This window comes from Salvia splendens, chromosome 15 (genome assembly GCF_004379255.2).
Source record: "Salvia splendens isolate huo1 chromosome 15, SspV2, whole genome shotgun sequence".
In the NCBI taxonomy this organism is placed as follows: Eukaryota; Viridiplantae; Streptophyta; class Magnoliopsida; order Lamiales; family Lamiaceae; genus Salvia; species Salvia splendens.
The window spans coordinates 10,126,155-10,139,702 of record NC_056046.1 but is presented as its reverse complement, the minus strand read 5'-3'; the positions used below and the strand labels follow the sequence as shown (position 1 = coordinate 10,139,702).

Here is a 13,548-nt window from a genome sequence, read left to right as displayed (position 1 = left end):
TTATATTATTATTAGATGTGGTATCATAATCTTGACCTGAATATTTTATAGTAAACATTATGAATTATCATGCCCACGTCTACAAAAAGTGACTTGACAAAATGGGTAAGCTAAGTAAAGATCAATGTGGAAGACCATTGTTGTAAAGTAGGGTATGTACATTTATTTGTGTACTGAACCAAAAAAATGTGGACAACAAAATCTACTTGCAAATATGGCCTAATTATGCATATCTATCTAGCATAATTCTTCTACCAAATTGCTCTGGTTTTCAATCTTGATCATCCACCTCATGAAAAGGCAGTGGCACTATCTTCACAGCTCTAAAATGTCCTGCATTATTCAGATGCTCATTCTCCAACCTAATCAATCAACCAAAGAAAAAAAATTAGGATCTTTAACATGAATCACCATCAGAATTTTGAATGAAGAAAAAAATCACCTGTAAAAATTCCACTGCCCTCTTCTTACAACCTCAAGTGCTGCTAAAAACAGCATGGTAACTCTATAGTCAACCTTTTCAAAGTTGTAGTGAAAAACTGTCTGCAACCAAGCTAGCCTGAGCACTAGGTTCAACCCCTGCACCATCAACAAAATATTCGCAATCATGGCCATTTATCAAGAATCTTTTTTTTTTCATTTGGAGGAATAGATTCCATGTATGATTTGTGTACTAACCAAAGAGAAATAGTAGATGAACTTGTGGCGAAGCACAAGCTCATCTCTCAGCCACGGATTCTTGGAGTTGAACTGGAGTAGGCCCCAGTCCTTGACATAGTCCCAGTAGAGCTGATACACGGTTGCAGCGCTGGACATGATCACGACGAGGCAGAGCCATCCAGCTGTCTTCTCCTTCTCGTACGCCACTTTGGCTCCTGCAGCCAGCATTGCAGACACATACTTCCCTAGGTTGAGGAGATGGCTGTTGTGCCCCTCATCAAACCAACGCCAGGCCTACTGGGAATGATAACACGTCGTTTAGGCGCTAGTAACAACCTTAAAAAGATCGATTTATTCAATCTGATACGCAATGTCCTATACCTGCAGGGCTCTCCAGTAATAAGGCAGAAATGAAACTGCATAAGCAAAGTCTTTGTAGTATGTTGTGCTAGTGCAGTAGTTGTAGTCCTGAGTTTTGTAGCTCCCGGTTATGTAGTAGCATGCTATGTACTCGATGTTTCTGAGTGTCGTGACCTGATCCACATTAAAGAAACAGACCAATCAGCTACCAAAATCTTTCAAGAATAATTCATCTGCGTTAGCTTAAAAGATTGATCTGTGAGCTTAATTAATTACCTGGCTACATAGTTGATCAGCCATGAAGAAGTCTAGCATCAAGACCTTATACAGAGGCGATAACACGATGTTTCTTATCACAGAAAGCAACCGGTAGCGACTTAACTTGTAGATCACGTTGAAGGGGCAGATCAGGACTACAATGAAAGCCTGCAAGAGAAGTGATGATGGAAATACTTGTTCAAGAAAAGTGGTCCCAGTATTGGTTTTGGGACATTGTTATGTAGTCGAAAGCTACCAGAAAAAGAAGGCCGGGGATGGCTTGGACTTGAGCGTAGGAGTAGCCCTTTTCGACAAGCAATAAATGGACAAACAAGACTCCGACTACAGCAGCCATTGATGAGGTGCAAATCAAGAACACATCTCTGTACTTGAGCTCCTTTGTGGGGCAAAGTTCGAAGATGAAGCTGTAGTTTATACGCGTCTTTCTCCACGCGAAGATGTTGCATCCAAACAGGAAGAGATGCAGAAACAATAAGCTGAATATGCTGCAAAATGTTGGAACCAAAATTTGCTTCTCAGACATAATGGTCTCAAACATGCATGACATGAATCTACAGATACGAAGCATGCAATTGCCTGAGCACAGGATAGACTGTTTCCATGTACACCGTGTCTGATTTAGATCGATACATTCCTGTAATATAAGCCATGATAACATATCCTATGAAGAGTGCTACGAAGCACCCAGCGAATAATCCTGGTCGTTGAAAAGACAAAACAATGGATCAGATCAGTCTCCTATACAGTGTTTTGACAGTTTCACATTCTAAAGAAAATCTTAATCTTGGATTCATTATCATTTAGGAATAACACATGATCAAAGATGCAACATTTTTAACATTATCTTGAAAAATGTTTTTATGTGGTACCAATTTTTTCAGCTTGGATTCGTAGCAGTAAACTCACCAATAAAAAAGGTGACAGCATGTGACTCTGTGCGCTGAGTCGGCCTAAGGTACTTCATGGCCTTTCTTTTATCCTCTTCAGCAAAATGCTTGACAAAAAACTCCTCAACCTCATCTGCTAATTTCAGGGCATGTCACAGTAAATAAATTTTCACTAGTGTGAGACAAGAAAATCTAGGATTCATGATTAGAAATCTAGGCAATTGCAAACTAGAGAAGAAAAGCCACAGACCCCACATCTAATCATCTTCCAATCGCAATGCTTGTGATTACAAGACTATTGCTTTTCTTCACCATTTCACGCACACACACAAATGCTTTTTTTTAGATATGTATGTCACCTTGTCTGAACTGTTGAAGAAGGAGCTCTCCACCACTTTTAAGTAAATGGGAAGAACTTGTTTGTTTGTCACCTGAGAAAGTAACGAGGAAGTTTCGTCTGTCATGATGAGCAGTACGAGAAATAGTGAAAAGAAAAAGATGAAGATTGGCTGTGAATACATGCTTACTTTGTCAAATTTCTTCAAAATCTTCACAAAAGCAAGCATGTTCAAGTTCCTGAATGAATTTAGAGAAAAAAGCTCTATTTCTAAGAGCATAAGAAGCTTATAGTTGTAAAAAGGCGGAAATGTACAGAGAAATGAGATCACACCTATAAGTTTTGAGGTAGCCTAATCCTTTGTAGAGCTCAACGAAGGCACCCCTAATCATCTTTTCTGCATGATGAAGCTTTTTCTTGTTAATATGCAGCTTGTTTCTCTCCGGACCACCTTTCTTCGACGACTGGTTCACCAAATCATCCCACAACAAGTAACTGATAGCTGAAAATGTACGGGCTGGATTCGTGACAGGAATGTTGATTCTCAAGTTCTTCCCTTGGCAGTTGATTACGCAGTTGGAGATGGACTTAAGCTTCCCGTCCCCTTGCTTCATTCTCATTGATCTTCCAAGTTCACCTGACTTGGGTGATTCAGACGATTTCATATCATCTTTGTCAAACTCTCCGGTTACATTCTCCAACCCTGGCTCCGTAGCTGCTGCATATTTGATGGACTCCTCATCTATTAGCAAACAGAGTGAATTTGATAAATAAGGAGCAGCAGTGATCAAAATTGTCATGACTAATTCATTAGTACTAATAAGTGACAAAATGCATTTATAGATCATGCCAAATACAGAGGAAAAACTGCTTCATACCACATGATATAGTGCCAGAAATCGACTCCTCCTCCTTCAAGTCCTGAGAAGAAGGCCCTTTAGCCCGTTGATGCTGCTTCACAGCGGCCTTAAGCTCAATGAGAATCTCCATTTGCTTCAACAACGACTCGCCCCTCTCAAGAAACTCCTTCTCCTTTGTTCTGTAAAACTGGTTCACTTTGTTGAGTTGGAGATCCAAACAAGCAAAGAACTCGCCTGCTGCATCCGTGTCAGCCACCTGCTCCAGCAGCTCAGTCTCGTACATGTCTGTCTTACTAGCCGAGCCAGCAAGCTTGCGGTGAACCTAAAACAAGGTGCGGAATCAGAGAAAAAGCTTCGAAAAAATGAATCAGACTATCATCTCTGAGAGCAAGAAGGCACAGAAAAAGTACTTGAATGACCCTCGGGTCTCTCTTCTTGTTGTCAAGAAAAGCATGGTTTCTCAAAGAAGACATGATGCGATTGGAAAAGGAAGTGTCGTTTTTCTTGGTGTGTGCGTTTTGGTCAGCGAGCAGTTGTATATTCTTGACGGCCTTCTTTAGATGGCAGTAATCCACAAAGGCATCTTTCCATTCAGGAACCAACTGCCCCTCGAACTGCTTTGAGAACTTGACCATTTTGGGACAATGCAGATAGTGAGTGAAGGAGTGGAGAGGGGTGACATCCCATTATATATGGAGAAGAAAAAAAGGAATCTTGATTGATGGCCATGGAGACAGCACATTCTGTTTATATTATATCCTATGCTCTTCCCACTTGGAAGGCATAAGGAAAGGTGTGATCTCCCCCCCGAGAATAGCCTTGTCTCGGACAAGCAAGCTGCTTTGAAAAGGTTGTTACAAAGATTGTGAGGAAAGGTTTCCATTTTTGCATAGGAGTAGTTTGTTTTGCTTTCTGGTCATGGAAAAATCAAGAAGTGGCTGTAACTAGAGCAGCCAGATCATAAGGCGTGTGTTAATTCGAATTGTCGCACTTTGAAAAGGTGTGAACTTTATTAATTTAGCTAGGAGAAGCAAGATATGGTGGTGGTGGTTGTTGTAAAGTGAGTATATTGTTCTGCTATAAGTCCAAAAGCAGTCGTTATTCTGCAATCACAATCCACGTTGGGAAGGATGCTACGTGGCTCGGAGCTCGTTTTTTCGCACGTGGTGAAATTTCATTAGGCTGTTGTAATAATAAAATTAGTACTACTATATGTTTATTTTAATTGAGAATTAGGAATTAGTAGTATATGGTTTTTACTTTTTTAATAATACAATTATCTTTAGTGGATTCTGTTGAGGAAGTTTCCGATATGGTCGAAACACAGTTTTTTGGGGAACTATCATATTTTAGTGAGCGAGTGTTTTTAAAGGGGAATTACTATTATACTAACATTATACTATCATAGTAGAATTTTTGCAATAATTATTCTTCTTTCTTCAATTGTTCTGTTCTAATTTTGCCAAATTCTACTTTAGCAGATTGGATTATAATTTATTAATACACGTGTGATGCCATTCATTTCATACATTCGATTCGAATCAGTTTAGTTGGACTTCTACAATCTTAACCAGAACACTTTTTCTTTTGAACATTTGTTGTAAATTCCTAGTTCTTGATTTTCCCAATATATTTTTGGGCGGTTTGGCAATTTTCATGGCCTGACGCAATGTGATTCCAACTAAAGGTCCTTCAAAATTATAAATTGCATGAAAATCAAAACCCTGCTTATAATTTTATTACACTGTTCAAAGTCAGTGTAACCTGTAATTAACAATTATTTATCATTATATATATTCCCACATTTCATAAAACAATTTCCAATAATTCTTAAAATCCACTAATATATTCAGTCCAACTTTGGTTGTCAATTATTTATTCGAATTTGTTATCCCACGATGCCAATTGCCGAGTAATATATACCCTTGTGAAATGATTATAATTGCTATAATTCTGATCTGAAAAAGAGCATATGATTCTAGATTGAGGTTCCATAAATGCAAGTATTATGCCCATTGTACTTATGGTTTGGCAATTGAACCTAAAATAATATATTACAACTATCCAACATCGGTATTCACATAGACTTGAAACCATTATATAATTCTAATAGGTCACTCCTCCTATCACCAATTGGTTTTAGGATAGAACCCATGGATTTCTATCATGGTATCAGAGCGGGTCGCCGATTGTGGGTCAAATTTAACTGATCCAGCAGTATATCTGGACTGAATTGTGGGTCAAATTTAACTGATCCAGCAGTATATCTGAACTGAAACCGAACCGATCAGAAAAAAATTGGACAAGTAAAATAATAAGCCAAACTGTGAAACTAAAATAATACTCATTCCGTCCCGGACTACTTGCACTTATTTCCTTTCTTGGCGTCCCAAGTTATTTGCACTCTTTCAATTTTTAGTAAAAATTATCACCTACAGCCGCAATTGTTGACTTTGCTATACACTCATTCCTTAATCTCCGTGCCGAAAAGGAAATGTGCGAGTAGTCCGGGACGGAGTATATTACAACTATCTCACATCGGTATTCACATAGACTTGAAACTCGCACATGTTAATCTCAACTGAGAATATCCCACTTTAACACCAGAAGCAACTCATCCTAAAATGGGTTAAAGGCATCTTTAATCTTTTACCAATCTTAATACCTCTTGTTTTGGATCCAATCAAAGCATATACTTGCTCAACTATACTATTTAGATTCTTGGAAACTATGTATTATAACCTTTTAAATAATCCTTCTAAGTTAAGCATATGTATAACTCAAATTGCGATAAGAGTGTGCTAGATATATATGATGAATTAATACTTTATTTCATAAGCATTTAACAAAGAGTTTATATACAAATACTGAAATTTACTATATAGTTATTTACCTATGCTCACAATACAAAAGGATAAGTATTTTAGAGATTGCAGTTTAGTAGACATTTTAGTCACATATTCATTAAAAAACACGATGATACAACTCACCATCTTGAATTGATGCTTCATGGAGTACATTTTATCACTGAATCAGTTTGTCGTTTCACTACATTTACCAATCAATAAGAAAATAAAATAATAGCTACGCCTTGAAATTATGCAAAATTAAAGCATATACCTTTATTCTTTTGCATATGTTATTATGCTCTAATTATGTGGCATGGTGCAGGCATCGATTTGATTTGATTCTTTTGAAAGTGGCAAAAACCACATAGATAAAGTATAGTAGACTGCTAGACTATAGTTTTTGGGATAAATTAATTTTTTAAATTGTAGTATAAATTTATGTCTATGTTTCCAATTTAAAAAAAATTACCAATCCTGAGTCAAGGGTACACATCTGTTAGTCATCCTTGGCATCAACTATCGAATACACGACCAATGGTGAAAAAAAGAGATAATGCGTACTAGGGGAATGGATCCCCTGCCGTGGAGGGATGCACAGCAGGGGATGCTGCTCCTCACATCTCATTATTAATTTAATTAAAATTTTAAAAAATATTTTTTAATATAAAATATAGGGGTGTGAGGAGCAGCAGCTGCTGTGCACCCCTCCACAGCAGGGATTCATTCCCTGCGTACTAGTTTGAAAAAAATTAAATCAGTCTAATAATGGCCAACTTGTCCTCCGCGGCAAATCAAGGAATCTATTTAACTTTCATTTTTCTAATCTAAATATCAAAATTTGAATTTATATTGTATGGATACATTGTTAATTCAGAGTCTTTGGACTTTTTATTAATATATTCTTCCCTTGTTTATTTTTGCAGATTGAAAATTGTAGGTGGTGTAGGAGTGCTGGCATCATATAATATCCCACTCCCAGACAGCCAGACTTAATCTCATATATGGCTAGTCCAAGCAGGGGATGTTGCACATAATAAAATTTTGTATAAGCACATGCATCAACATGGTTAAATTAGCCACATCACAGATATTTGTAACAAGAATGACACATTTATCAGCTATAAAAACTGAAGGCTATATGAAACCTCGGACAGTTTGTCAGCGATGGAACTCTAAGAGGTGTCAGATCCATCTGGTGAGTCAACTTCCATCGGCTGAGGATTCTTATAGCCACTGATCTCATCACCATAGCGTTTCTTGTCAGCTCGCGCTTTTGCTTCATATGGTGCCTTCTCCTCCGCTGCAGACACAATAGCGTCAGCCTTGGGTTCGTAAAAAGCAATGCTATGTACAAAGTGGAATATGGTAAATACCTGTCATCTTATTCCATCTTTCTCCTAGTACTTTTCCTACTTCTGTAAATGCAATTCCTGGATTAGTCTTCTTCACATCCTGCATCAAATTGCACACAAATTGAGTTAAGGCACAATTACAGACACATATTCAAACAAACTTGTGTATATTTAGGCTGTACAAACCTCTCTTTCGGCTTGAGAAAAGAACATGAAGGAACTCATTGCTTTCTTGGGGGCATTTGGATCCTTTTTCTTCTTTTGTTTCTTCTTCTTTCCACCATCATCGTCATCTTTGGTCTTTTTCCTACTAGATGACGCCTTCACAGCAGAAGGTTCCTTCTTGGGCTTCTTTTTCGGTGTTGCCTGGACCACACCATATATTCATGCCGGCCTCCATATTCAATATTCAAATCTAAATAAAAAATGTACTCATAAGACTGAGAGAGATGTCACCTCTTTCTCCCCTCCGCTATCACTAGCATCAGAGTCATCTCCCCCGGAGTCATCAGTGGGGGAGCCACCGTCGTCTTTATCAATAACAAAATCTTCATCCTGTGATTAAGTTTGTACATTAAGTGATGAATAATTCAATCAGAATATAATTGTAGTTTGTAGTTGCATTTTGCAAATATCTGCACGTGATTTACTTCAGAGACAGGAAAAAGGAAATAGACACTGCACCTCCTCATCACTCTCATCTCCAATTGCTTGGTTCCTGATTCTCTCGAGATGTGGATCAACAGCATCATCAATATCACTCTGCAAAACAGCTGCAACTCCTTCGGCATTCGGGACACTTCCCGCACTGAAATTCATAATCTTCAAACCTTTCTCTCTGAAACGTCATAATATCAGACACCAACATAATATCAGACACCAAGTTATGACCAACTTCACTAATGAACTTCAATCAGATAATAAGGTAACAAGCAAGAGGCACTCACTGGACAAATTGAAAGAGATTGTGATACTCATTTCTTTGAATATTTCTGAAAAGATGCTCTTGCTCAGTCTTAAGTCTGATGAGAAAATCAAAATAATGCATGTTTGAACCTCCAGCAGTATGCCTCTCAAACTCCACATAGTCAATCTAAGTATATTGGACAGAAGAGTTTTCAGGTGCCATTTTATCCAAACTTGGTAAAGAAGCCCAAAAGATATCTTCATACAGTACCTCCTCATGAAGAATTAGAGTGGGTGGCTTGGGTAAAAAGAAAAAGCTCTTTTCAAGAGGATAGAGAACCCCATCTTCAGCTTTGAGTGATGACTTGACAGCATAACCATCCTGACTACTGCGGAATTTTCCGGGTTAGGTGACTTTGGCACCAGACAATCCACGCAGTATAGTAATGAAGACCTCATGGATGAGTCCCTGAAATTTGAACAAAAAGATGGTGTCATGGCATATTTTCTCTCAGCTTCCCAAGCAGACAAAATGAAATAAAGTTATTGAGAGGAATATAAGGCAAATGTGGTATGGACAACCTACTTTATAATACAATTGTGAAGAAAGCAGTTTGAGATCCAGTGAATCATCTTCAAGAATGAACTGGTGAATCAGCATTCTATAATATAATAGTAGGTCATTACCTTGTGATCAGGGTCAAGCTTTTCTTTGTACTTGGAATTGTAAAGGTCTTCACTCATTGATAAAGTGGTGTCCATAATAGCATCAGTCTCAAACTGTAGATGAGATTAAAAAAGGAGAATCTCATAAAAACTTCAAATTAATACTCAAATTTTCATTTTGAAGTAAAATAATTAAGCTATCACATATTAACCTGCATCACAATATGTGGATACAAGGTTTGGCCCTTCCTAATTGGTGGATCAAGTGTCACAACAACAAAGGTGTGTGGTTGGTTGAACTGCAAGAAAAAAAATGTTAAATCAACCATTATAGGTGATTTATGAAATAGGCAATCTCCCATTATTCGAGGAAACAATTTTGCAATAAATACAGTAGCTTTCCCAATAGTGATATGTGCAAATACCATTCAAATAGGATTTTCAAGAAGGGCAAGAAGAGTACCTTAGGCAGCCAAAAAACACGAACTACACTGCTGTACTGAATTTTAAAGTCATTAGCCTGTCCTTGGAGACGTAAAAAGGAAAGATGAAGTTCGACACTGTATCGTCCCCTGAACAAAAATTAATGTCAGAAAATCTGCAGCAGAGAAAAGCTACTGATGTCGGTCTGCAACTTATTCTAGAAAATAAGGTAACTCACCTAGGAGTAAGTATGGCAATCCCGTCAAATGTAACTACAGCTTCTTCCCCTCCTGCCCCAACATCTGCCATTGAGACAATCTTGTCTCTGAATACCTGCGAAAAGGGTATATTACTAATACTGATATGCCTGAAAGGCAACAAACATATGGGATTCATGTAAATGAAATACCTGAGCAGAAGGTCGATTTTCATCACCAACAAATTGAGTGTTTGAATTAGGGATGTGGAAACTTATTTCCATTAACGAGTCTTTCTGCAAGAAATAATAGATTTATCAAATTTGCAAATTACCAAATAACAAGAAATCAATCTATATTGATGATAAATCTTATACACAATAATTTTTCTAGGTATCACTATAGATGCAATAACACCAAACAACCATGAATACCGAATTACATGGAATTATAAGTACCTCGTTGGCACCAGTTGTATCATCAACATGGAATTCCAGCATGACATCATTTTTCCCTTGAAGTTGGGTTTGTGCTACATCGGCTAGAGATATCTCGAATGCTTGCTTATCACCCACAAGAAAAGTAAGTGTATTCCCTGGGAATCGAAGGGGTGTAACAGTCATCTATAAATCGAAAAAGCATATTCACTTGATTCCAAAGATTTGATAACAATAAGGATATCATACTAGCAAAAAAAGACAAAATGTTGACATTGTTTCAAATGAAACAACTGAGCATCGGCAGATATATCTATATGATGACAAACAACTAATGGAAACGGAAGGAATATATCAAACGTAAGGTGAGCTATACAGATACCATTTAAATCAACTTCTCCCCAATTTTTTCCACTGACAGAGAGCTGCTTCTCCTCTGGAGTTGCTGAAAAGTTGGTCTGGAAGAATGTATTAAGGCTCGCAACATCCTGCACAAAAAGCATCCACAAGCACAAGTAATCATACCAAGTGATTCTTAGAGTATGTAACTCCTCCCATTGGAGGCATGACAAAGTGGTGATGAGAATGTATGTAGAGTATAAACAGATCACTTTTAAGTTTTAACTGCATCGCAAATTGATAAACCAAAAAGCTTTTCCCTATACTCCATCTATTTAACTTACAGCAAGTTTGATCCAGTTATGACGCAAGTTAAGAATGTCTTGAATTACATGTTCTTGCGAGCTCCAGTTATGAAATAAACATGAAAAGAGATAACATATCCACCTGATCCCGGAAACCGGTGAACTTGTAGTTGAGGCCATCTTTGGTTCGAACTCCAAGTTGGTTAGATCGAGGTACCTTCATCCATGTAAGGCCCAGCAAATCTGATTTATCAACATCCACAGCCTTGCCACCTCCTTGTTTCTTCCATATTATCCCACGTGAGTGGACTTTAAGTTGTCCAGGATTCTGCAAAGGAGGGTAGGTCTCAATATCCTTTCTTCAATGAAAAAAGGAACTACTACAAGACTAACAACACAAGATTCTCACAAACTAATATTCACATTACAAAACTAGCAAAGCAAGGGCTAATTTCAACTTTTCATCTTCTTTGTTTCGATTTTTTCATCTTTTCCTTTGAGAGTTCAAGTAACCCTACAGGAAAATCTCGTTCATTTACCTTGAAATTCCCAATTCAACTTCTTCATGTCAACCCAGAAAGTTTTGACACAAAAAATATCACATTTCGACAGGCTATCCAAAGAAGGCAACTCAGAGAACAAATTACTCCTAGTAATTATGTAAGTACCAACAGATTCTGATCACCTCGTACGAAAAGAACGAACACAAATACCTCTAATTTTGGCACGACAATATGGATTAACACAGAACAAACTTGACATAACAGCTTTTTCGAAGAAAATAACACAACACACAAACGCAAAACTAGGGTTAGGAAATATAATGACCAAAATTAGAACAGGAAAAATAACCAAGGATGAATTAATTTGACAATGAACAAAATGGAGCAAAAATAAACACTCACAGTTCCTCCTCGACCAACGAGAGAGATATTGTTGAACGAATGACCGTCCGACATGATTAAGAGTCGAGAGTAGGCAGAGGCGCGGGTGAGGGTATATGGGAGGAGATCCCCTACTGTGTTGAAAATCACAGCAATTGCTGCTGTGCAAACGCACCAAGTAAAGAATGAAACGCAGATGTCTTTTTTTTAAATTTTGTTTAGTAATTTTATTTTTATAATGGGATTGTTTTTATTATGGGATTTTTTTCATTTAAAAATCCATAATCTTGTAAAAAATTAGTTAGATTCACAGATTAAAATACTTTAATATGAACTGATTCTAACTATCATAATGTTTATGTTTTTTTTAATATTTTTTTATTTACAAAAACATAATATTTGATTTGATAAAATACTAAAATGGAGCAATGAATTAATTTGACAATGAACAAAAAGGAGCAAAAATAAACACTCACAGTTCCTCCTCGACCAACGAGAGAGATATTGTTGAACGAATGACCGTCCGCCATGATTAAGAGTCGAGAGTAGGCAGAGGCGCGGGTGAGGGTATATGGGAGGAGATCCCCAACTGTGTTGAAAATCACAGCAATTGCTGCTGTGCAAACGCACCAAGTAAAGAATGAAACGCAGATGTCTTTTTTTAAAATTTTGTTTAGTAATTTTATTTTTATAATGGGATTGTTTTTATTATGGGATTTTTTCATTTAAAAATCCATAATCTTGTCAAAAATTAGTTAGATTCACAGATTAAAATACTTTAATATGAACTGATTCTAACTATCATAATGTTTATGTTTTTTTAATATTTTTTTATTTACAAAAACATAATATTTGATTTGATAAAATACTAAAATAAAAATCTTGAACAAAAATATAAAACATATGTATAATAGTATTTTATACTATGATATAAAAAGAACAAACAGAGTTGCAGCATTCATTTGCTTTCCTTAGGTATTTTAGTTATGAATCCAACAAGTTGGATGGTATTTTAATTTTTAAACAAATAATATCCCATAATAAAAATAAATCTACTAAACAAAACAAAAAGAAAAAGAAAACTTGCATAACCAATTAAAACACAACAATTTATATGTAACAACATAAACTTAATTCAAGAATTACGAACTAATGTAGGATAATACACTACCTCAAAATCCAGAACGCCTTGACGATGGAATCACTTTACTCTTTCTCTATCTCCTTGCTCGTGTGATCTCACAAGGTAGGATTACCTTCAATATGCATTTCTTATATAACACCAACACAAAACAATTTAAAGCATAGATCAAGTTCTCTTTTAATTTTTTTTAGCTACTGAATTTATGTGTAACTTGCTAAAAATTCTATCCATGCTCCAAATTCCCAACCAACGTCTTGTAATCAAATTATAGCTTGAGTTCCAAACTAACCAAAATAATCTAGCATCAATACTCAAAATTCATCCCGCAACTTTAGTTTAAACATGGAGTAGTGTATATTCCCAAATATGCATATATGTAATTTATTGTGAACATCAATCATCAAATTTCAACTCTAACTATAGGCTGTCTCAAAACTCCTCATAATAAAAATACGTAATTCCTAGTATTTGTTTAAGATTTATCTTATGCTAGGATGACAATTCCTCAAGCTAAATCCAAGTAGCAACACAAATTCCCCAAACTAAGCTAAAACATATTCGCATAATAAGATTATATTTTTCTCCCAATTCAGCTCCCCAGTTATGCTTAGTAAACTAATTAGTCATTAAACAAATTAGATTTACAACTAATTTGCTGAAATT

General features: G+C 36.5%; 2 pseudogenes; both read right to left on the bottom strand.

The window, feature by feature from the left end:
- Nucleotides 1-98: 98 nt before the first annotated feature.
- Nucleotides 99-4,278, bottom strand: LOC121767491 (annotated as a pseudogene).
- Nucleotides 4,279-7,256: 2,978 nt separating this feature from the next.
- On the bottom strand, nt 7,257-12,442 carry LOC121768064 (annotated as a pseudogene).
- Between the last annotated feature and the right edge of the window lie 1,106 nt (nt 12,443-13,548).